We start from the raw sequence: 25,509 nt of genomic DNA, 5'->3' as shown, positions 1-25,509 counted from the left end.
CTGCTTCAGCACACTCAAGGAACAGAATATTGAGCCAGGTACCAAAGAGTATGTACTGTCCGATTCCATTTACGGAAGTTTGGAAAAGCGGCAAATTAATCTACAGTGATAGAAGTCAGAAAATGAGCTTGTTATGTTCTGGAGTGGGGTAGGGGAGGGGAGCGACTGCAAGGTGCCTTATAGGAGTGCTGGCAAAATCCTATTTCCTGTTCTAGTTGTGGTTTCATGAGTGAGTGTCTGCATAAAATTTCATGGAGCTGTACGCTTAATGTTGGCACGTGTCTATGTTATGCTTCATAAGAAAGTTTATATTTAAAAAAATCACTTCGGGAGTTATCGTTCTTTGTTCTCACTTCCCATCCTGCCCTCCACCCCCAACTAGAGAATGTAATGTGATATCCGGTCCTGCAAAAAAATACACTGATTTTAAGAAAATTTTTGGGAAAAGTGAAGATGAGAGGCTGCTTATGGTAGAATCCCTGGATGAAAGGGAAAACGTGGCCTGGCCCTTATGTGGAAACCTCTTTCCCAGAGGGTGAAAAATGCTTCGTTATAATGACCTACTCTCTAAGAGAAATGCCTAAGTAAGATCATATTAAATTAAAGTTTAGGGAAGATAACAGAAACCACCAAGAAAAGTCAGGGGATGCAGTTTTTACTGATGTTCCGGGAAGGCCAGAGAGCATGGTAAAACAGTGTGGGATTATCGTACCATAAGGGAGAGGAGGCTGCTTCAACAAATGTGCTCAAACGCTGTCGTCTTCTTCTGTAGTACACTCTGATTTTTCAGGGTCGGTGATTCTGCCCTTCGAGGCTTCGTCTGATTTTAATGTACTGTATTATGAAAGCATTCTTCCCTGTCTGAGGTTTTCTTGAATACGTAAACGTATTCTCCAGTGTTTTGGCTTTGTTACTCATTGTGCTGAGAACAAAGTCACACTCCAGTCATTAAAATGATACAGGACATTCTGAAATGGTAAAGAAATCAATCAGCCAACTTCATTTTAAATAGTGGAAGATTGCACAGGAAATTCTAGAAGGTCAGAGTTAAAAGGCATTTAAGTCAAGTGATTAGTTGAAGTACAAATAGAACACAGTATTTGGAAGCCTGCCTTGTTTTTCCAGTGTTCATTAAAGAGGAATCATATGATCAGTATTCATCCTCAACTCCACTCTTCTCAATATTTTAACTATCAAGAATCCCTGTTTAAAATCTCAATCTCCCTTTATCCCCATGCTTTTTAAGATTTTGCATATCAAAAAAAATTGCACGTTATAAGTAACTTATTTTTATTTATTTGGATTGATACATGATTGCCAAAGAGAACATTTACCCAACGTGACATAACCAGTATTACTATTGATAAACAATGTAGTAAATTCTATCCTAAGGAAAAGGATGAACATTTGAGTTACCCTGCACTAAGTAAATGAAAATATGATATGGGGAACTTCTGCAAAACTGAACTAGCCTGCAAATTCCCATTACTATCACCAGTTCTTCTAAAGATGAAGTCACTTGTTTATGAAACATGGCCCTACTATTCCCTTATTATCATGTTAAAGGCACATACAACTGAAGCTGAGTAATTTTAGATTAATTAATATGTAGTTGGTCTTTTTTTTTGGAAAAAGTCTTCTGCTGGCATTCTTCAGTCTTTTTCTCCAAGTTGAAACTCTATTAAAGAATGATTATTGAAGCAATATGGACATTTTCCCATTACCGGATGCTTCAGATTCAATTTGAGAATTGGCTGCCCTGACAAGGACTTTCCTCATCATCTAACATCACTTAGTAGAGAGTGCAAGGGCAGCAATATAAACAAAATTGTGTCCTTGTCTAGTAGAGAGATGAATGAGGTAGAGGTCAAAATCATTGTCTAAAGTAAGGTGTGAGATCATATGCCAAATTTCAATTACCCACATTAGCCATGTTTCTCTTTGAAGACAATAACACTTCTATCATCATTGAAAGGCTACAGAGCACTTTTCTATATCTTTGTTACAACCCTTACAGGGAAGTCAAGGAGTGTTTTGTTATCCTTGTTTATATATATAGAAATGTAGCCTAGAGATTTGCTAAGTGCCCACTCAGGCCTTCGGACTCCTAACTCAGAGCTCTGTCCATCATGACATTATGTTGCCCTACAGAAAATTAAGGAGTCTTTGGTGTTACTATGGATTGAATTGTGCCCCCTCCAAAAAGTATGTTGAATTCCTAACCCCTGTAAGAGGAAAATGCCATGTGAGGAAAGCGGCAGAGACTCAAGTGGTGCAGTTGCAAGCCAAGAAATGCCAAGAATCAATGGCCACCACCAGAAGGTAGGAGGAGGCAAGGACTGCTGACACCTTGGCTTTGAACTTCCAGTCTCCAGCACTGTGAAAAAATAAATTTCTGCCAAAATTAGTCACATGGCCTTCCTTAGCTGCTGGGGAACTTGAGAAAGGTAGGGTACATGCAGCCATGCAGTTTATGATACTTTTTTGTAGAAACCCTAGAAGATGAATACAGGTGTAAATGCTTAAATTTCAGTTAAAGCCAAGAAGCATGGTGTCAATTATTTTCCTGTAATGAAAATGTGGCTCACATAAATGAGCCTGGAGATTTCTCCAAGCCCTGACATAAGCACAGAAATGGGTCCTTTCTGCAGAACTACGTCTCCATCGTGGTTGTAGCTTTCCGTATCCCACCATCAAAGATCTTCCTCACAGGAGATGAAACCTCAGTGTGACTCTGACTCCATTGAACTCACACCCTTTCCTCCACAGGTGATCTAACATTTTGTACATGTCACTCTTAGCTTTTGTTGGAGACCTGAGAGATGCATCAGTGTCAATGCAGAAATGACAATATTGTTGAAATCAATGCTTACTGAATAGCAAACTCCAGACAGGGAGCAATTATAAACAATAAAATCAGGAAGAAAAATCACCTTCTTCCACTAATGCTACAAAAATAAAACACTTAACTTCCCCAAAGAGATAGTCAACAAATATTTGCTGCAGAGACCAGGAGAGTGCTTTCAAATCATGCTTCACAAAAATATAACCCACCAACTACTTAAAAAGGGGGTTTGGTGGTCCAAAACATTTAGGAAATACAGCCTTCTCTTGTGCTAGGATATTCACTATGCACATTCCCACATTGCTTCCTCTGAGAAATATTGTAGTTAAAAACATAGACAAAAACATATTGCTAATATTATACTTTTCTGTTACTCTTTTTTCTTATAACAATTATTAATATCTAGGAATGTACTTTGGGAAACAACGGGCTGTGCTATTCCTAAATTTCACCAAGTAGATGATCTGATGCAGGAGAAACTGTGAACTATTTACTGTGCTACATGTAAGGTGGGCTGACCAGAATGGCGCTGCCCCACTCAAGAGGCACGCGTGGAAAGACTCACTGGCTTATCATGGATGAGGTGTGAGGCTTATGCAGTTGAGGAACCTTTTAAAGAAAAGAATATAAGATGACCATGTGACCCCAATGTCGGGGTTCCTCCTCAGGCTTTGGAGTCATCCTGGCAAGTGAGGGTTTCGTTTTTTTGTTGTTGTTTTTTGTTTTTTTTAAGGCAGAGTTTCACTCTTGTTGCCCAGGATGGAGTGCAATGGCATGGTCTTGTCTCACTGCAACCTCCGCCTCCCAGGTTCAAGCAATTCTCCTGCCTCAGCCTCCCGAGTAGCTAGGATTACAGGCACACACCAATATGCCCAACCCAATTTTTGTATTTTTGTAGAGGCGGGATTTCACCGTGTTGGCCAGGCTGATCTTGAACTCCTGACCTCAGGTGATCCACCTGCCTCGGCCTCTCAAAGTGCTGGGATTCCAGGCGTGAGCCACGGCGCCTGACGCAAGTGAGGGTTTCTAAAGCTTCTGCTCCATTAGCTTTGTGGGAAATCCACCTTGGCTTAAAATATGACTGGGTTCATGAAATAAAATTAAAACTCAAATTAACGGTGGTATAAACAATATAGAAATGTATTGCTCTTTTATCCCAGAGTCCAGAGATAGGGTTTCCAGGGCTGATATTGTCACTGATTGCATGAGGTTTCTTCTGGGACGTTGCCTTTGACACCAAGTCCCTGGTCCGAACACCAGGGTTGAGGAAGGGCTGGAAGAATGGGCGTGTTCTTAACGTGCTCTGTGAAATGCACTTTGAATTTCTTACATCCCATTGGCCAGAATTAGTCACATGGCCTTCCTTAGCTGCTGGGGACCTTGAGAAAGGTAGGGTACATTAGCTAAATATCAAGGGTTTGTAGAAGAGGAAAATGAGTATTAAGGCAGCTAGCGTTTTCTGCTCTCTCTCTCTCCCCTCACTCCTCACTCTCTCGACTTTTAAATGTATGAACTCAGAGCTTTATTATCTAGCATTAATATCTTTGCATTGAGGAATGGATGCTCCTAAAATCATCAGAATGGGCTTATACTGTATGTGCTTTTAGAAAATAAAAGGCTTTTGAGAAGAAAGTAAAATAGAAAAAAGAAAATCATGGACTGCAGGGATTCCCAGATTCTTCGTAAGCGAACATTATTCTTCATTTCCCTGTGTGGTCCCGGAAGACCTGATTGAGCGTGAGGCCAGGGAGATACCAAGTGAGAGGAGACAGGGAGGGGGTGGCCGCCAACTGCTGGCCCTCCCCACCCACCCCTTGGAATCAGCAGAACTTGAGGGCTGAAGGGAGGGGAACTGACTCCATTTGCCTTAAAGCACCTTAAGCCTTTTATTTCGTCACCCCCAGGGGGAAGCAGGAACGTAGACATTTTTTTGGAAGAAGGTTTTTAAAAGAAAATCTGTACTTGGATTGTTAAAAAGAGAGAAACGAAGGAGAGAATGGTCTGAGAAATTTGAGTAGGTTGATTTCTGACTATCTGAGCTATATATTCCTATCAACAGCCTGAGCTCTCAGCTCAAGAGCCTGTCAACACTTCAGCAGCAGCAGAAGATTCCCGGGAAGCATCTCTGGGTGTTTGGCAGGCTCCCCCGGGGCCAACTGCCTGGCCCTTCAGACTGATGAGCTTGGAACTGCTCTTTAAGGAGTGCACTCCTGGAACAAAGGGGCCTTGTTTGTCTCCTCTGTGTTCTGGAATAATCGCTGCCTTTAAAGATGTTGTAGAGTGAATGTGATGCAAACTTCCTATACTCACATGAATTTTTTTTTAATTTTATTTTTTTTAACTGAGCTTAAGGCATGTGGTTGAAACAAATACACACTTACAAAAGGGGTCTGTCTGCTCCACGGGGGTGTTAGATGCCATTCCTAACCCTCCTGGGGCACAAACTTGCACCAGTAAAACAGAAGGCATGAGATATGGCCTATAAGGAACTGTTGTTACCTTTTGTTATGAATGATACTTCAACAACCTCTTACTGGTTGGTTGAGTCTATTCAACTACCTTGATTAGATGTGATCTACAATAGAAAAACCAGATTAAGTCCAAAGAAAATAGTTCTTAACCAGGTGGAGGAAAAAATTTTGGAGAGGTCTGAACTTCAAAGGCTAAGCAAAAGTTAGGATGAATGATTAACAGTTTATAATACTTCACTAAAGTGAAGAATTAATTTTAAAAATACATGTGATGTATACATAAATATAAAGTTAGGTTATCTGGTATTTTGACTAAATACATGTAGTGTTCTACAATACTAATTAATTTATATGGTTCTCTTTTTTAGGTAAGTAGTAATTAATAATTTAGCATTAGGGTTGGTGCAAAAGTTATTGCAGTTTTTGCCATATATGAGCTGGTGAAGCGGCATCATTGGTCTGTAATACCCGACGTTTGTTGCCTCGCGCCAAGGAAATCAAGGACGCAGACACACAAACAGTGAGGTTAAGAGTGGAGGTTTAATTGGCGAAAGAAAAGGAAGAGTTCTCTCTCCTGCAGAGAGGGGCACCCCAGCAGGTGTTCCGGTTCACAGCCAAGTGCATAAGATTTTATAGATGAGCTTGAGGAGGCAGTGTCTGATTTATATAGGGCATGAGAGATTGGTGAGACCAGGTGTGCCATTTGCATAGCTGGCCACCCCACCCTAATCTTTAATTATGCAGTTGGTTCTCTACCTGGCCAGCGCCATGTTGCCTGTTTCTTTACTGTACACACGGTGACAAAGAAAAGTGAAGATGGCCTCCATGTTGAACATACCTGGCCCCCAGGTAGGCTTCCCCTATTGCAATGCACAGCCGCCGTCATTCACCTGTGCAAGCTTCCAGCTTGGTTATCTATGTTTGCAGCTTGATTTTACAGGCTGCTCTTTGTTAGAAAAGAAATTATCTGGGGGCTGCTTTTTGTTAAAAGGGAAGCCTTGCCAAGGACTCCCTTACTCTCACTCTCTGCCTAAATAATTTCTTTTTAGCTCCTGTATCACTGATAGAGAGTCAGGTCTGTTTTGGCAGATTAAGTCCATTCCGTTGATCAGACATGTATTGACTTTGTATATTGTGCAAGACAGCTGGGTGGGGATGGAAGAGATAAAAAATGGGCAGCTATTGTTGCAGTCTCAGCAAGTGAATAATCAATGGGAAGGGATAACTTAGGTCTACAAATAGATACAATTTACCATATTTTGTCATCAATGCTAAAATATAGCTACAGGCAGTAATAGTAGGCTTCCTTTTTGGTGACCGATGGATACTTGCCATTATACTATTTAATTTATATTATGTCCATTAACATGACATGACAACTCCCTAGATGATATTTTAGGAAACTGAGTAACAACAACAAAAAAATAAGTAATTTGCTCAAGGTCAGAGCTAAGAAGCCAAGGAGCCAGGTTTCAAATGCAGATTGCCAGATCCTTGCTCTGGGGCACACTTTGGACACGCAAATAAAGGCTTAACTGTTTCTGGCACAGAAACAGAGTGTCTCATAGAAGTGGCATCTGAGCTGGGTCTTGAGGGGTACGTATGTTAATGATGGAGTGAGGAAAGGGAATAAAGTCATCAAAGACACGGAGATGGAAAAGTACAGAGATTGTTTAAGGACCTGAAAAGAAGTCTGATTTGGTAGCAGCAGAGTGAGAGTAGAGGGAGATGAAACGGAGAGGCTGAAGCCAGCTGGGAGTCAGGTGGCCGCGCAATGATGTCAAGTCATGGGTTTCTAGAATTGTGGGAAGGCCCAGGGCAAATCACAGGGCAAATCACAGCTCTGTCGACTGGTTTCCTCTGTAAAATAGAAATAGAGTAAGATCATAAACTCACGTTCCAATTCTGGATTTATGCTTTCCTGTCCAGGAACATTTAGTCTCCCCTTCCCACTTCCCACCTCGGTCCATGAGGGAAGCAAAATGTGTCCATTCTTCTGCCCACGCCCAGTCCTCCACTAACTCCTCCCCAAAGCAGAGTAAGTGGTTTCCTGGTCGGTGAGAACATGAGAGTGTCACTGCACTGGGTTTTACCCATGGTCGGAATTGCTGAAATTCCTGAGTGGTTAAGGACAAACCCACCCGAGTCACTCTACTGCTGTTTCCTGTGTCCACGTGGTAAACTCTCAGCTTCTGGCCAAAGACCTTGGTGGACCCTGCTGACTTGCTGTAAGATCTTCTTACATGTTTTTTTTGTTTGTTTGTTTGTTTGTTTTGAGGCAGATTCTCACTGTCTTGTCCAGGCCAGTCTGCAGTGGCACAATCTTGACACAATCACTGCAACCTCTACCTTCTGGGGTCAAGCAATTCTCATGCCTCAGTCTCCTGAGTAGCTGGGATTACAGGCATGCACCACCACGCCCGGCTAATTTTTGTATTTTTAGTAGAGACAGTGTTTCACTGTATTGGCCAGGCTAGTCTAAAACTCCTGATCTCAAGTGATCTGCCTACCTCAGCCTCCCAAAGTACTGGGGTTACAGGCATGAGCCACCATGCCCGGCCTTCTTATATCGTTTTTGATGTGTTTTGCAGCGTAAGTGGGCTTCCTGATAATCTTAGAGTCAGGCACAGGGACTTAGGCTTCCTTACTTCAACTTTATTATCCAAATTTCTCTTGCTAGAGAGCGTTGCATTGGGATGATTGAGTCCTTGCCTAGCTCTTAAGGAAGTGATATTTTGTTTTCCCATTGGCAGTTGTTCTTTGTGTTTATAGATTTCTTGGTTAGAAACTTCTAGGTTATGGAAGAGGAGAAAGGGAAGGAACAGGAGCGGGTAGGGGAGAAAGAGGAGGAGGTAGGAGCAGGAAGAGCAAAGGGAGAAGAAGGAAGGGGAGGGAAGACAGGATACTCATTCCCCAGCCCAGGAAAGGCAGATGCTTGAGAGCCTGATGTCTGTGGGTGGTTGTGGGGAAGACTGGTAAAACTTCCTGGCTTCATATTTTTTTAGTTTCATTTTCAAAAGAAGGAAAAATTGCCCAAATTCGATTTAATTCTACAATTATGGGGCACTCACTACATGCAAGAAACTGTTCTAGAAGTTGGGAGTAGGTTGGACATAGATAGGAAAGAGATAAAAAAGGTTCCCTCTATTTAGTTTCTTAAGGAACTAAAGTACAAAATAGTTTGTCATTGAAGTTAAGCAGAAGAATTCACGTCTTTCAATTTACTGCAAACTCTACAAAATATCAAATGACAAACTGACTCATGAGAGCTCTTAGAAGTGAGAACTGGGTGTCTTCCAGGGGGTTATATAAGACAATAGCATTTATAAAAATGAGCTTCTTTTGTAGTTTTTCTTGATTCTGGAAACTTCAATTACCCTTGTCACTTCTGCTAACTTTTAAAAATCATGCAGAGATGTTATCCAACAAATGCCTGTTTAAGCCAAGGGAGGTCACTCCTAAAGCAACCATTCAAAAGACCTGCTCTTTTCAAATCTCTTCACAGATAACAGAAAGCAAATGTTCAAAATAATTATAAACAAAGGAACAAGTATGAGATTTCCAGAAGCGAACACTTTTTAAACTAGATCTGAGAAAACACTATTTCAATAGTTAAGATTTATCTCCATCTAGGAACATTAATCCTTAAAACAGCCTGCCTCTGATAAAGCTTTTCTTTCCCACTGAAAATGAGAATATGCAATGTTCTTTCTCACTGTTCAATAGCGTTTTTGCCTCCTTCTGGGTATACTATGCTATAGGATATAAATGTCATTCTTTTTATTACAGAAAATATTTCTAAACTTCTACAGGCATATCCCTCCCCCCTCCCCCCACCCCACAACAGTCCCCAGAGTGTGATGTTCCCCTTCCTGTGCCCATGTGTTCTCATAGTTCAATTCTCATCTATGAGTGAGAACATCTGGTGTTTGGTTTTTTGTCCTTGTGATAGTTTACTGAGAATGATTTCCAATTTCATCCATGTCCCTACAAAGGACATGAACTCATCATTGTTTATGGCTGCATAGTATTCCATGGTGTATATGTGCCACATTTTCTTAATCCAGTCTATCATTGTTGGACATTTGGCTTGGTTCCAAGTCTTTGCTATTGTGAATAGTGCCGCAATAAACATACGTGTGCATGTGTCTTTATAGCAGCATGATTTATAGTCCTTTGGGTATATACCCAGTAATGAGATGGCTGGGTCAAATGGTATTTCTAGTTCTAGATCCCTGAGGAATCGCCACACTGAGTTCCACAATGGTTGAACTAGTTTACAGTCCCACCAACAGTGTAAAAGCGTTCTTATTTCTCCACATCCTCTCCAGCACCTGTTGTTTCCTGACTTTTTAATGATTGCCATTCTAACTGGTGTGAGATGGTATCTCATTGTGGTTTTGATTTGCATTTCTCTGATGGCCAGTGATGATGAGCATTTTTTCATGTGTCTTTTGGCTGCATAAATGTCTTCTTTTGAGAAGTGTCTGTTCATATCCTTTGCCCACTTTTTGGTGGGGTTGTTTGTTTTTTCTTGTAAATTTGTTTGAGTTCATTGTAGATTCTGGATATTAGCCCTTTGTCAGATGAGTAGGTTGCAAAAATTTTCTCCCATTTTTTAGGTTGCCTGTTCACTCTGATGGTAGTTTCTTTTGCTGTGCAGAAGCTCTTGAGTTTAATTAGATCCCATTTGTCAATTTTGTCTTTTGTTGCCATTGCTTTTGGTGTTTTAGACATGAAGTCCTTGCCCATGCCTATGTCCTGAATGGTAATGCCTAGGTTTTCTTCTAGGGTTTTTATGGTTTTAGGTCTAACGTTTAAGTCTTTAATCCATCTTGAATTAATTTTTGTATAAGGTGTAAGGAAGAGATCCAGTTTCAGCTTTCTACATATGGCTAGCTAGTTTTCCCAGCACCATTTATTAAATAGGGAATCCTTTCCCCATTGCTTGTTTTTCTCAGGTTTGTCAGAGATCAGATAGTTGTAGATATGCGGTGTTATTTCTGAGGGCTCTGTTCTGTTCCATTGATCTATATCTCTGTTTTGGTACCAGTACCATGCTGTTTTGGTTACTGTAGCCTTGTAGTATAGTTTGAAGTCAGGTAGCGTGATGCCTCCAGCTTTGTTCTTTTGGCTTAGGATTGACTTGGCAATGTGGGCTCTTTTTCAGTTCCATATGAACTTTAAAGTAGTTTTTTCCAATTCTGTGAAGAAAGTCATTGGTAGCTTGATGGGGATGGCATTGAATCTATAAATTACCTTGGGCAGTATGGCCATTTTCACGATATTGATTCTTCCTAGCCATGAGCATGGAATGTTCTTCCATTTGTTTGTATCCTCTTTTATTTCCTTGAGCAGTGGTTTGTAGTTCTCCTTGAAGAGGTCCTTCACGTCCCTTGTAAGTTGGATTCCTAAGTATTTTATTCTCTTTGAAGCAGTTGTGAATGGGAGTTCACTCATGATTTGGTTCTCTGTTTGTCTGTTATTGGTGTATAAGAATGCTTGTGATTTTTGTACATTGATTTTGTATCCTGAGAATTTACTGAAGTTGCTTATCAGCTTAAGGAGATTTTGGGCTGAGACAATGGGGTTTTCTAGATATACAATCATGTCGTCTGCAAACAGGGACAATTTGACTTCCTCTTTTCCTAATTGAATACCCTTTATTTCCTTCTCCTGCCTGATTGCCCTGGCCAGAACTTCCAACACTATGTTGAATAGGAGTGGTGAGAGAGGGCATCCCTGTCTTGTGCCAGTTTTCAAAGGGAATGCTTCCAGTTTTTGCCCATTCAGTATGATATTGGCTGTGGGTTTGTCATAGCATTAGGAGATATACGTAATGCTAAATAACGAGTTAATGGGTGCAGCACACCAGCATGGCACATGTATACATATGTAACTAACCTGCACATTGTGCACATGTACCCTAAAACTTAAAGTATAATAATAAAAATAATAATAATAATAATAATAAATTAAACTTCTATAGGCATATTCTTAATATATTTTTTCTGGTTTTAATGTTTTCTATGGTAATTATGAGATTAATTTGTTGTTTTCCAAGTAGCTCTGGTGTTCTGTTGACTCTAGCCCAAATTAATTGTTTCAAGAAGAAACTAAAACCAAAGAATTTTGATAGGATAACTGAGAGAGAGTCACACATATGCGAGACTATGGAAAATAAAGTTTGGAGAAGGCAAAGGCAGATTTGTAGATTTCACTGCTGAGTTTGGTTTTTTGTTTTTGTTTTGTTTTGTTTTCAGACAGAGTCTCACTCCTGTCACCCAGGCTGGAGTGCAGTGGCACAATCACGGCTCACTGCAGCCTCAGCCTCCTGGGCTCAGGCAATCCTCCCACCTCAGCTTCCCGAGTAGCTGGGTCCACAGGAGTGCACCACCATGCCCGGCTAATGTTTTTTTGTTTGTTTGTTTGTTTTTTTGAGACAGAGTCTCGTCTCGCTCTGTCGCCCAGGCTGGAGTGCAGTGGCACGATCTCGGCTCACTGCAAGCTCCGCCTCCCGGGTGCATGCCATTCTCCTGCCTCAGCCTCCCGAGTAGCTGGGACTACAGGCGCCCGCCACCACACCCAGCTAATTTTTTGTATTTTTAGTAGAGGTGGGTTTTTGCCATGTTACCTGGGGTGGTCTCAAACTCCTGGGCTCAAGCAATCCTCCCACCTTGGCCTACCAAATTCCTGGGATTACAGGCATGAGCCACCACAGCTGGCATACTGCAAACTTTTTGACAGTAGACTTCAAGATACACCCGTTCACACATTTTTTTCCCCATTTTTTTACTCCTCTCAGAAGCCAAATCTCCTAGCAAATAAAGAAAACAAGCTAAACACTGAAGTGCAACTGCCACGACTTTTGCACACTGTGTGGGGAAACACAGTAAATACAGAAAGGGAGTAAATGGATTCTAGTGGGAGAGCATCGAGACATGTGAGTTTTTCCAAAGCATGCCTTTACCGGTTTGCATGGTGGAGATAATCAGTGACATTGTACCCTGTGCTGCAGGAAAAGTATGGCCTTTTGTACTTACAATCCCCCCCATCAGAGGAGCAAATACAGAGGGACTCTTGCAGTTTTCCTGGGTGCAAATGATGGCACTAAAGACATAGTAGGATCTGGTTCTTACAGGGGTGAAAGAAAACACTAAAGTGGAAAAGAGGGCCTGGCATGGTGGCTCACGCTTGCTCTTCCAGCACTTTGGGAAGCTGAGACGGACCACTTGAGGCCAGGAGTTTGACACCAGCGTGGGCAACATAGTGAGACCCCATCTCTACAAAAAAATTTCTCAAAAAACTAGCTGGGAGTGCACACAGTGGCTCATGCCTGTAATCCCAGCACTTTGAGAGGCCGAGGTGGGCAGATTACTTGAGGCCAGGAGTTTGAGACCAGGGTGGGCAACATGTCGAAACTCCGTCTCTACTAAAAATAAAAAAATTAGCCAGGCGTGGTGGAACACACCTGTAGTCCCAGCTACTCAGGAGGCTGAGGAAGGAGAATTGCTTGAACGTGGGAAGTGGAGGTTGCAGTGAGCTGAGAGAGCACCACTGCACTCCAGCCTCAGTGACATACTGAGACACCATCTCAAAAAAAAAAAAAAAAAAAAAGCTGGGCAGGGTGGTATATGACTGTAGTCCTAGTTGTAGGAGGATTGCTTGAGCCCAGGAGTTTGGGATTACAGTGAGCTATGATTGCATCACTGTACTTTAGCCTGGGTGACAGAGCGAGACTCTGTCTCTAAAAAATAAATAAATAAAAATGAATAAAGTGAAAATAATAAAAAATATTAAACGGAAAAGGGGAACATCTTCCACTGCTATCAGAGAACACCTGTGGTTCAGAGAGTGTGTCTGTGCCAATTGGGGTGATGAAAATCTCGGGTTAACTCTGATTATGCCTTTAGGTAGAGAAACAGAAGCTTGAGAGAATTAGGTTACTGTCCTTGCTACCTTCCAAGGTACTGTGGCCCAAGTCCATATCTATCCATAGCAAGTAAGGGCTCTGGCATCCTGATCTTTTTCAGCAGCCCCCAGGGAGAGATATGATTCATGATGATTCCCAAAGGGCCACTCTTTCTACTAAGATTGCACATCAAGTGGTCTCACCCTCTTTAAAGGCTGAACTGAGCTTTTTCTTGGTCCGAGTCCTCATGCCTACCAGCTGGCACCTCATTGTTCCTAAGGGAACTCTAAGGACTCTGAGGGAGCTGCTCTCTTGCTCAGTGATGAGTCGGTCATGCATTGAGCTCACTCGCGGCTGCATCCTCAGCCCATCCTTGGCTTTCTTCTTGACGCCCTAGCTCTTCAGTGGCCTGGCTCCTATACTATCCTCCTATAGTGTTTCTTGTTCTACACTGCAGCCTCCTTCGTGGCTGTATTGTTCTGTTTTTGACCTCTTTCCTTGCAGTGACTCCTATCCTGTCAATGCCCAACTGCCCACCCATAAGGGCTCTTTATGAATGTCTGGCCCACTTTTAGTTTGCCAGATACCATGAACTTTTACTTTGTATATTGTCTGGTTTCCTTCTGAGGGCTAACTCTTCGTTTCTAAGCGCTCCCTTTAAGCTGATATCTCTGGGTACCATTTGTTCCTAAAATAGCTGGCCCTTGACCCTACTTGCTTGTTCAGAAGCATAGCCTTCCGTAATGCTGTGGGTCTATTTGGATACTTAGTCTTTTCTTTTTTCACTTTGGCTCATTTTACAGCCTCTAAAGTCTTGTTCAAGAAGACTAAATCCAATAACTGCAAAGAGCACTTAAAACTGATTAATTGGGGTTCTGTCTACAACTGTGTTATCAAGTGTATCATACTCTTCTGCTTTCTCTCAAATTAGCATTGCTTCTCATGAATTTATTGAAATACATAAACATTTGTTTTTGTTTGATTTTCATAAGTCTTACATTTTCAAGCAGTTGGTATTTTTTTTCATAATGACACCGGCAGATAAAGGTTGAGACCTTCCTTGAACTAATAAGTTGTTAGCTTACAACTGAGCTCTATGTAGGATTCTTATTCTTTAATTTGCTAATGGCCTATCATAAGAACATAGGATTTGAACTGAGTCATACCGGGATTAATCCATATCGGTGTTCAGCTGTGAATAGTTACCTCAAATAACAGGCAGTGAGAAGATGCAACTGTTCTTCCTAATATACTTTAAAAATAATTATATCTCAGAATGCTAGTAGCAATTGATGCCTCTATTAGTCATAAGTTAGTCCTTACCTTTTATTATTCTATCTGTTTCCTAAGATAACTACCTCTGCTATAGACAACAGTCACTCTCTTCTGTTGTATCACATAAAGAGAAATAGGTACAGAGAATGATGGAGAAAAAAATTGTATTCTTTATGCTAATAAAATATAATAAATGTATGGCTTGATCTACAAAAGCAGACATAGATAAAAAAATTTAAGTATTTTTATATGTTTGGTAGCTTTGGTGTGATGTATTGGAAAAAATATAGACTTCAAAGTCAGACAGGTCTAGGTTTAAATTCCAGCTCTGTCCTGTACTATCTTCATGACCTCTCTGAACTTCAACTTCATTGTGTAAAAAAAATTAATATTTATCTTGAAGGTCTGTTGTTAGAATTAAAAGTAATAAGGCCAGGCGCAGTGACTCATACCTGTAATCCCAGCACTTTGGGAGGCCAAAGTGGGTGGATTGCTTAAGCCCTGAGCCCAGGAGTTCAAGACTAGCCTGGACAACAAAGGGAGACCCTTGTCACTAAAAAAAAAAAAAAAAAAAAAAATTGAGTTTCGTGTGGTTTTGGCAACATATAGGCAAAACTGTCATAGGGAACATGGTCCCGACCTGTACTCTCTGACAGTGGGCACTAGCCACCTGGGGTTATTTATATTTACACATTTACATTAAAAACTCAGTTCCTCACTTGTACTAGCCACAGTTTATATGCTCAATAGCCACATGTGGCCAGTGGTTACCATATTGGATAGAGTGGATGGAAGTCATTTCCATCATTGCAGATCATTCTGCTGGGCAGTGCAGGTCTAGACCTGGAGATTCTTTATAGGCTTTATTGATAATGTCATAAAGGTCATAAAATGTCTAGGATCAGGCAGCCCTTCCGGGTGCTGGGAATAAGACATGCCTATTTCTGGGTCCCTTTCCCCACCAAGTCAATTGTCTTCCCAGTCCCTGCCCCTTTACCTCATTTTACAAATCACCAAGGCAAATTTTCCATTCTTAAGCCATCTGCCAGTAACCTGTCTTGTTTCAAGGTATCTGTTCACTAAGCCCAGTTGAGGTAGCCTTTGCGAGCATAATATAAAACCTTTTATGGGAATAACCGAGTTTCAAATTCAAAGTAATGACTGAGATGCCTCTCCTTATAGGATTTCAGGGGGAAAACTGGGGGTAAGGATTGCTACGCACTGATTGTGTCCTTCTAAAATTCATATGTTGAAACCTAAACTCCAAGGTGATAGTATTAAGAGGTAGACCCTTTGGGGGTGATTCAGTCATGAGGGCTCTGTCCTCATGAATGGGATTAGTGCCCTTATAAAAGAAGCCTGAGGGAGCTTTTCTGCCCCCTCTGCCATGTGAGGACACACAGAAGGCACCAACCAAGTGGAATGGGCCCTCACTGCACAGTGAATATACTGGTGCCTTGACCTTGGACTTCCCAGTCTCCAGACCCATGAGCAATAAAATTCTGCTGTTTATAAATGACCCAGTCTAAGGTGTTTTGTGGGGTTTTTTGTTTTGTTTTGTTTTCGTTTTTGTTTGTTTTGTTTTGTTTTTGAGATGGAGTCTCCCTCTGTCACCCAGGCTGGAGTGCAATGGCACGATCTCAGCTCACTGCAACCTCCGCCTCCTGGGTTCAAGCGATTCTCCTGCCTCAGCCTCCTGAGTAGCTGCGATTACAGGCATCTGCCACCATGCCCAGCTAATTTTGTATTTTTAGTAGAGACAGGGTTTCACCGTGTTTGTCAAGCTGGTCTCGAACTCTTGACCTCAGGTGATTCCCACCTCGGCCTCCCAAAGTGCTGGGATTACAGGCGTGAGCCACCATGCCTGGCCAAGTGTTTTGTTATAGCAGCCCTAACAAACTAAGACAGGGATCTGCCTACTATTTGGGTGGCTATCCAGTTCCCTTAATATCTGTGGCTAGTTCTGTTCTGGCTGACTGATTGGCTAGGTTAAAACAAAATATTTCTTAGAAGGGTCGTATTTTTGGAGATAGACAAACATGGCAGTTATATTAAAGTAGTATATTGTTTGGGGAGTTTTTGTTTATTTATTCAGCATGTACAATGCTAGTTCAGTCCATATACTAGTAGTGAATGGTTAAACAATAAAACCTTGAGGTTCTGCTGCTTGGTAAAGCATTTAATGATGTTTGACTTGAGTGTCAGTCAAACATCAAGTGTTAATTGACTTACAGAAGTAAAGGGTCATAATCTCCTCAGATCTAATCAGGAAATTACTCTTTCTGACTGAAGTTGCTAAGTTTAAATGCTTCTACTGCCGTAATAGGGCAAACATTTGAGTCAGAGAGAGAAATCCAAGGTCACCTAATAGAAGAAACTTTCCCATTGTGTGGCATGCATTTCAGAGGGATCCTTTGAGGAAATCAACCCCTATAAATACCCCTGGCAAAGACTGTATCTAAAACCAGCACCTTGAACATTTATAACACAAGAGACTGTTTTCTGCACTTAATACATAAGAGTGACAATCTCGGTATAAAACAGCCTGAGACCAGAATTGCACAGAAGACACATAAAAAAGATCCATAGAACTTGGATATGAGAGTTCTGATCAGACTAGAACAGAAACAATTCTATTTGTCACACCGAAGGGAGAAAGTTAACAAGTCAACATTCACTGGAAAGGAAGGATTATATATTGGTGATGTTGCCAGTGATACTGCATTGGGATGGACCCTTCAACCAAGGAGGTCAAGAGAGCCGGAGCTCTAGATCAGCAATCTCAGTTCTTGTGATAGTAAGCAAAGAATTGCAAACTAACACCAAAATGCAAGCTCAAAGCAAAGTTTATTGAAGCACAGTAATGCGCTCTCAGAAGGAGAGTGGGCTGATCTCTGTGAAGTGAAATCAGCCCCTTTTTACAGAGCTCAGCATGCTTTTACGGGTTTTATGGGGAGGAGTCGAGGCTTGGGCTGTGTTTTAGTGACAGGATGATATTATTTAATTGGCAGTTTAAGGTTATATCTCTGAAGTTAAACTGCACATATTTTTTTTTTACCCATAATTCATTTAGGAAAGCTCAATCAAGGGGGCAAACACACATGTAAATTTTATTGTAATGACTGTGTAGTGAGGACGAAGTTACCTGGGGTTACAGCCTAGATGGACTGGGCATTCATGACTGTAGGGGATTTTTATCTGTGCCCAGTTCTTCTTCCTCCAAGATGTGCTGGCCACAGACTTTACCAGAAACTCCATCCATTAAGGTAGAGTTAGGGTGGTCGTGGGGGCTGAACATAGGTGGGTCAGGGCCTGGCTTAGTGACAGCCCTTCTGCTATCCTCTCTCACCCCTTCCCAGCTGCACCTAACAATATCTAACCACCTAACAATATCAGAATTCTTACTGTATATTAAAGATTGCTGAACGAAATTGTTAATTGAATTTTATGATTAAATGTATATAGCTCATGATCTATAGTGTGAATTAGTCTTTTTCAATTAATTATTTGTTTCTTTAAATTCTAGTTAACAGTTATCTCATATTCAAAGATAAATAGATCTCCTATTCATCATTTCTAGTTATAGATAGATATTTGGATTGGCTAGACTGAATTAATACTTGGATTTGATATTGTGTGCCCTAAATTGTAATGGAAATGGGCACTGTACCAAATTGTACCAAATATATCTTTTTTTTTTTTTTTGAGACAGAGTCTTGCTCTGTCATGCAGGCTGGAGTGCAGGGGCATGATTTCGGCTCACTGCAAACTTTGCCTCCCGGGTTCACGCCATTCTCCTGCGTCAGACTTCCAAGTAGGTGGGACTGCAGGCACCCAACACCTCGCCCGGCTAATTTTTTGTATTTTTAGTAGAGACGGGGTTTTACCGTATTAGCCAGGATGGTCTCGATCTCCTGACCTCATGATCCGCCCGCCTCAGCCTCCCAAAGTGCTGGAATTACAGGTGTGAGCCACCGCGCCCGGCCCAAATATATCTTAATAGGGCTTGTTGCTGTTTCACCAGCAAATACATTGAATAAGCTGTTGGGGAGAATAGAGATGTGATACACTTCCAGAAGTTAGCAGTCTAGAGAAGGGGACTTATATAGAAAGACTTGCCTAAAATAAAAGTATTCCAGTTTTCTATAAGTACAGTAGCTGCTATTCTAAAGCAAATCTATTTTGTGGAAAGCTAGTTTGTTAAGCAGCTAATTCACAAAAAGCCATTTCAGCAAAAATCAATTCACTGTGATCCACTGTTACATTACTGAGGGTTTTTTTGTTTTGTTTTAGTTTCTCCTCAGCATCACAGAGTCATCTCATCATGAATTTCTAAACTCGGCTCAGTTGGATGTGAATTTCAAGTGGTTCAGTTGGCTTTTAAATTTCAGACACTAGAAAAAACTTCTCTTAAGGTACAATGGTGATGGGAGTAGCAGCCCATCTAGAGAGGCCACTGCCATGACACTGACTGTAGTGGGGAGGCACTGCCAGGGCAGGGCTGCACACTTCAGGGAGCCAGCAGGAGCCTCCTGGGCACAGCTGCAGCTGCCCAAGCTCTGGCTGTAAACCTGGGCATCTCTGCCTGGGAATGCCCCCCAAGCCCTGTAGTCTCAGGGGTGTCTGCTCACGCTGCCTGGCCTCTCCCTGCTCCTGGCACCCACTCTGATTTTGAAGCAAGGTTGGGGCCGGGCTTGGTTGCTGTTGCAGCCTGACCAGGTGTGTGCACACCAAGGGCAGCGCTGACATGCCAGCCCCCTGCCACCTTGGCCCCCTCTGGACTTTGGGCACCAACGAGCACAGGAGGGAGGCTAAGGGGGGCTGAGGGCAGCTTGAGGCTGGCCTGCAGGTGCCCCTTGACATGAACAGCCTGGGCATCATGAATGGTAGCAGGAGGCAGAGAGGCTTCCGGGCAGAAGGAGGTGGGTCCCCAGTGAAGCCCCACCTTCAAGCTGGGGAAGACCTGAAGCCTGGGGGCCAGGCTGCTGGTCCCAGGGACCAGAGTGGGAACTTGTGGTGCTTTTTCCGGGCCCACCTGTGGCTGCCCATAGACCAATCAGCACGCACTTCCTCCCCTCTAAAGACCATAAAAACCCCAGACTCAGCCAGACTTGGGAAGATGATGGGACAACCAGCTGCAGAGAGGAGCTGCCCAGTGTTGGTCTCCTTGAGTTGTTCTGTCACTCAATAAAGCTCTTCATCACCTTTCTCACCCTCCACTTGTTCACGTACCTCATTCTTCCTGGATGCAGGACGAGACCTTGGAACCCTGCAAATGGCAAGGCTAAAAGAGCTGTAACACAAACAGGGCTAAAACATGCCCCTTGCTCATTGCGGGTGACAAAGAGAGAAGAGAGAAGGAGAGAAGAGCTGTGGCCCTTCAGGGAGTCCAGACCTAAGAGCTCCCCACACCAGGGCCGTGACACCCCTTTTGGGGCTCTGCAGTTCCTGGTGTCTCCAAGCTTCTGGGTGCCACCATGTTCCCCAGTGCCAGCTGTGGAAGCTGCTTGTGGTACACCTGGTCCAGCCACAGCCTCACAGGGAGCCAGTGCTCATGCTAGCAACTGGAGCTGCCTGCCCTGCTGCAGCTGGTGTGCCTGGCTATGTGCAGTGGCCAGACCCCATGCTTGCTCACACACCCCTTGCCACTCCACACCTGGCTCACCCTTGGCAGGCCTGGGGGATCCAGGCTGGTACCATGAGCTGAGTGCAGCCTGTCAGGCCAAGCGGTGGAATGAGCCCAGATGGCCCCAAGCAAAACTCAGGCAAAGGCACCACTGGCCACAGAGGTTTCCAGCTGGCAAAGTGACAGCCCAGGGATCCTGTAACAGTGGGACAGGATGAGCCCAACTTCACTGCAACTTACTCTCTTCTTTATTTTTGAGAGTTTATGTCCTATCCCAGTTATTTCCCATGCATTTGCTTCCACTTCTCAAAGCAAAACACTAAAAGATCTGGTTTAAGATATCTGTCTATCAGTATTCTTTGGGTTGATTGGTTAGCCAATTATTCAATGAACTGGCTTTTAGCAAATGGGTGATCCAGTGAGATGGCCATTAGTTAAATGATGACTTAGGGAATCGAATACAGTCAGATTCACTTCTTTCTCATTTTCAAAGTGATGTATGGGCCATCACCAAGAATAATACAGATCACCCATGACTTGTTCATACCAGCACAATGATTTCCCCATACCTTGTTTCCTAAGTGTCAATCTCACACCAACCTCATGATTTTTGCAATATCCTCATAGAACCTATACTATTATGTATTTAATATTTTTCTTGAATCTGACACAGCTGTCATTTTTCATTCATTATTTTAAAGGGAACTTTCATACTGTTGTACTGAAAACTGCCAGACTGTGCCAATCCAAAGTATGCCAGTGTGACATGAGGATTATTTTGAGCTGAAGGCACTTGAAAAAATAGTAGGTATGAGAAGGACCCTCTGATCTTCCCTCTTTCCTCCTAAAGGAAGAAAATAAATCCCCATATGGAAGATGTCCTTCATATACCACAAAGAAAGTAACATTCTTATCACTAGAAACGGGGAGTCACAATTGAGACCAATCTGTAGAAACCTTGTTAAACTAATCCTTATCTTCCTAGTTACTTTTCCACCATAACTGACTCAGCCCAAGCCCCCTCCATTTGTCACACTTTCATAATTTACTCCTCTTTGTCCAATTCTATATATGTGCTCTACCCCAACTGCCTGTTTGGGTCTTTTGAAGGCTTCTGTGTCATGTAAAACTTATTTTAAATAAATGTGTATGCATTTCTCCAGTTAATCTGTCTTTGGTCAATTTAATCCTCAAGCCCAGCCAAAAACCCTGAAGGCAGAAGTACAATTTTGCCTCTCCTTCAGTACTGAGCAAATTATCTGTGCATTCATAAGTTTGACGTTCCCGTTATGTATTTTTAAGTGCACATAAAACATATTTAACTATATGGATAGAAAGTGTTCATCTTTGAACTACTTAAACTCATCTTCCATGTGAATATACACTGGGTAAACAGCTGGAATAAAGAAATAAAGAATATGATCACCTAACACCTTGCATAGCAGCTGTCTGCCCCACAGTAGTATTTCTCTGACCAATAGTTCTTGACCACAGCTGCACCCTGCCTCTTCCCCAGACCAAGTGAATAAGGATCCCTGGGAGAGTGGGACCCAGATATAAGATTTATAAAAGCTTCCAGTTGATTCTAATTGCAGCCAGAGTTGAGAATCACTATGCTAAACCATATTGTGTCCGCAGTTGGTGGGTTCTTGGTCTCACTGACTTCAAGAATGAAGCCGCGGACCCTCGTGGTGAGTGTTACAGCTCTTAAGGTGGCATGTCTAGAGTTTGTTCCTTCTGATGTTGGGATGTGTTCAGAGTCTTTTCCTTCTGGTGGGCTCGTGGTCTCGCTGGCTCAGGAGTGACGCTGCAGACCTTGGCGGTGAGTGTTACAGCTCTTAAGGCTGCGCGTCTGGAGTTGTTCCTTCCTCCCAGTGGTCTCTTGGTCTCGCTGGCTTCAGGAGTGAAGCTGCAGACCTTCGTGGTGAGTGTTACAGCTCATAAAAGCAGTGTGGACCCAAAGAGTGAGCAGTAGCAAGATTTATTGCAAAGAGCGAAAGAACAAAGCTTCCACAGCGTGGAAGGGGACCGGAGGGGTTGCCACTGCTGGCTTGGGCAGCCTGCTTTTATTCTCTTATCTGGCCCCACCCACATCCTGCAGATGACTAGAGTCCAGTGGTTTGTTTTGACAGGGTGCTGATTGGTGCGTTTACAATCCCTGAGCTAGACACAAAGGTTCTGCACCTCCCCACCAGATTAGCTAGATACAGAGTGTCCACACAAAGGTTCTCCAAGTCCCCACCAGAGTAACTAGATACAGAGTGTGGATTGGTGCATTCACAAACCCTGAGCTAGACACAGGGTGCTGATTGGTGTATTTGCAATCCCTGAGCTAGACCTAAAGGTTCTCCACGTCCCCACCAGACTCAGGAGCCCAGCTGGCTTCACCCAGTGGATCCCGCACCGGGGCTGCAGGTGGAGCTGCCTGCCAGTCCTGCGCCGTGTGCCTGCACTCCTCAGCCCTTGGGTGGTCGATGGGACTGGGCGCCGTGGAGCAGGGGGCGGCGCCCTTCCGGGAGGCTGGGGCCGCACAGGAGCCCACGGAGGAGGTGGGAGGCACAGGCATGGCGGGCTGCAGGTCCCAAGCCCTGCCCCGCGGGAAGGCAGCTAAGGCTGGCACTGCTCGGGGACCCAATACACCCTCCGCAGCCGCTGGCCCGGGTGCTAAGCCCCTCATTGCCCGGGGCCGGCAGGGCCGGCCGGCTGCTGCGAGTGCGGGTCCTACCAAGCCCACGCCCACCCGGAACTCCAGCTGGCCCGCAAGCGCCGCGCAAAGCCCCGGTTCCCGCTCGCGCCTCTCCCTCCACACCTCCCTGCAAGCTGAGGGAGCCCGCTCTGGCCTTGGCCTGCCCAGAAAGGGGCTCCCACAGTGCAGCGGTGGGCCCAGGCAGAGGAGGGTCCGAGAGCGAGCGAGGGCTGTGAGGACTGCCAGCATGCTGTCACCTCTCAATATCATTCTGGTAAGTTCCATAAAGGCGTGAACCCAGACAGCTTGTTTAATGCTCTATCTCCTGCCTTTAGTACAGTAGCTGCCCGAGTCAGTGTTGAGCTAATTTATATTCTAAGAAGACTGGCAAAAAGGAGCCAATATCTCCATCTGGAGAGCAAAATAATCACTTATAATTCTGCATTAAGGTGGAGATAAACTGCTAAGACAAAGAATAAGAGGGCTGTCCTGGAAGGCTGTACTTAGAATGAAGGGGTTAGGAGTTTCCTTCAATTGTATCTTTTGATTTTTTTTATGTTTCCTCTTTGCTACTCTTCACGTTTGTGGTCCAAACAGGATCTTTGAGACCTAACCTCTGTTTCGAATTTTCTCTTTGTCCTGAAGCATAGTGGCTTAACTTTTAGCTGCCTCAATTCCCTCATTAAAAAAAAGAAAAATCAAATCACTGAGCCAGTTAATAGATGCGTTAGCCTTCTATGCTGGAGTTATGCTCTACAAAAGGCCTGGTGAATAATAGCTTGCTTTAAAAGTGTATCCAGTGCATGTATATGTTTTTAGGAAAGATTCAGAAAATAGCGTTCACGATAGAGAAACTCTCCCTCCCTTTCCCCTACACTACCCAGGCTGAGCATACTAGGAGGAACACAATGTGAGCTTTCATTGTGTTGGCAAGGATGTTTATAAATGTAAATGTGTGTGTGTTTACCCAAGTAATTTAAAAATAACGGAAGTGAACTAAGTAAGTGCATGCCATGCTTACCAAGAATATTAGGAAGCAAAGGTCCTTAAATATCTGAATTAGCTCTGACACTGATTCAGGAAAAAACTGGCTCACAACTCTTGCGTAAGACTTATGTAAGAGCTTAGATGTGGTGCCTGAACTATTCCAGTTATCTACAGCATGGGGAAAAAAGCAAAGTATGTTACATTGTTGATACTTGCTCAGTTCTTTCCATTTCAACAGCTCCGTTGCTTAGAGAAGTAAAGCATCTCTGCTTCTTCTTTTTTTAAAAAAAAAAGTTTAAGTTTTCTAGTGTTTGCTACACATAGGTAGAAGTAAACTAAAAGAACAAAGCTATGGTATAGGCAGTAGGTAATTTAGAAATTAGGTAGAGATTTAAATTTGTTCATACAGAGACAGTAACGAGTTGTCAGTTTGTGATAAAACTTGAAACTCCAAGGCGACATTCCACACAGGTGTTACAGGTTTTCCCACATCTTATAAAATAGCTTCTCAACATTTAGAGCACAATTCATCATCTTCATCATTATATGCTGAAAGTGATTTTTGTCAAATCTAATTTCCAGATATTTTGACCAAAATAGTAATAACGATCATACATGACTCAGATAGCCTGGTCTCTACCATAAGCTTTTGCTTGGTTCTCATTTAAAATACACACACACACACACACACACACACACACACACACACACATATTCCTCATGGGACTATTTGATATAGAGAAAAGAAGAATTTTAGAGTCAAACCATTCAATATAAGTACAAATACCAGTACCATCACTTACTTGCTGTAAGACCCAAGAAAATTAATTACTCTGAGCTTAATTTCTCTATTGTAAGATGGGAATAATAACATGTACTTCTTAGGGTGGTTGTGAAGATTTAGATGTAAATAATCAGCGTGTGTTAAGTGCCTACTATGTAACAGGCATGGTCTCAGCGCTTTAAAAAATTGTTGAATCCTTATATCAAGAAGCAGGTATTGTTACCTGGGATCCTGAGTTGGGATGGACCCTTCAGCCAAGGAGATCAACAGAGCCGGAGCTCTAGATCAGCAGTCTCGGTTCTTGTGATAGTGAGCAAAGAAATGCAAACTAACACCAAAATGCAAGCTCGAAACAAAGCTTATTGAAGCACAGTTATACACTCTCAGAGGGAGGGCGGGCTGATCTCTGTGAAGTGAAATTGGCTCTTCTTTACAGAGCTCAGTGCTTTCATGGGGTTCGTTGGGAGGAGTTGAGCTTGGGCTGTGTTTGAGTGACAAGTTGATGTTATTTGATTGGCATTTATAGTTATATCATTGAAATTAAACTGTGCGTGTTTTTACCCATAATTTGTAATTCATTAAGGAAAGCCCACTCAGGGGGGCAAAACCACACGTAAAGTTTATTATAATGATTGTATAATGAAGACAATGGGGAAAAGGCCTCAAAGGCATTTCAGTGACCTTCATGGTAGCGCCTTCCGTTACAGGCCTGAAGGCCCAGGAAGAAAAAAATGGTTTCATGTGCCAGGGCCAGAGCCTCACGCTGTGCAGCCTTGGAACACTGCTACCTGCATTCCACCTACTCCAGCTCCAGCCATGGCTACAAGGGGCCCAGGTACAGCTTGGACAGCTGTTTGAGAGGCTGCAAGCTGGAAGCCTTAGTGGCTTCCATGTGGTGTTAAGCCTGTAGGTGCACAGAATGC

At 43.0% G+C, this 25,509-nt stretch overlaps 2 long non-coding RNA genes across 2 annotated transcripts in view; one reads left to right on the top strand and one right to left on the bottom strand.

Moving 5' to 3' along the window:
- Window positions 1-639: 639 nt before the first annotated feature.
- LOC130541736 (uncharacterized) lies at window positions 640-24,987 on the bottom strand. The gene is made up of 2 exons (XR_008955831.1): window positions 24,810-24,987; window positions 640-968 (listed from the first exon to the last, which is right to left on the bottom strand). It is a non-coding gene; the product is annotated as an uncharacterized LOC130541736 (long non-coding RNA).
- Window positions 7,130-25,509, top strand: part of LOC130541735 (uncharacterized) — a 46,243-nt gene continuing 27,863 nt past the window's right edge. The window contains exon 1 of the long non-coding RNA XR_008955830.2: window positions 7,130-7,544. This is a non-coding gene — a long non-coding RNA (uncharacterized LOC130541735). The remainder of the gene's footprint in view (window positions 7,545-25,509) is intronic.

This window comes from Pan paniscus, chromosome 7 (genome assembly GCF_029289425.2).
Source record: "Pan paniscus chromosome 7, NHGRI_mPanPan1-v2.0_pri, whole genome shotgun sequence".
NCBI classification, from domain to species: Eukaryota; Metazoa; Chordata; class Mammalia; order Primates; family Hominidae; genus Pan; species Pan paniscus.
Note: the sequence above shows the minus strand (reverse complement) of the source record. Positions and strands in the feature narration are given on the sequence as shown.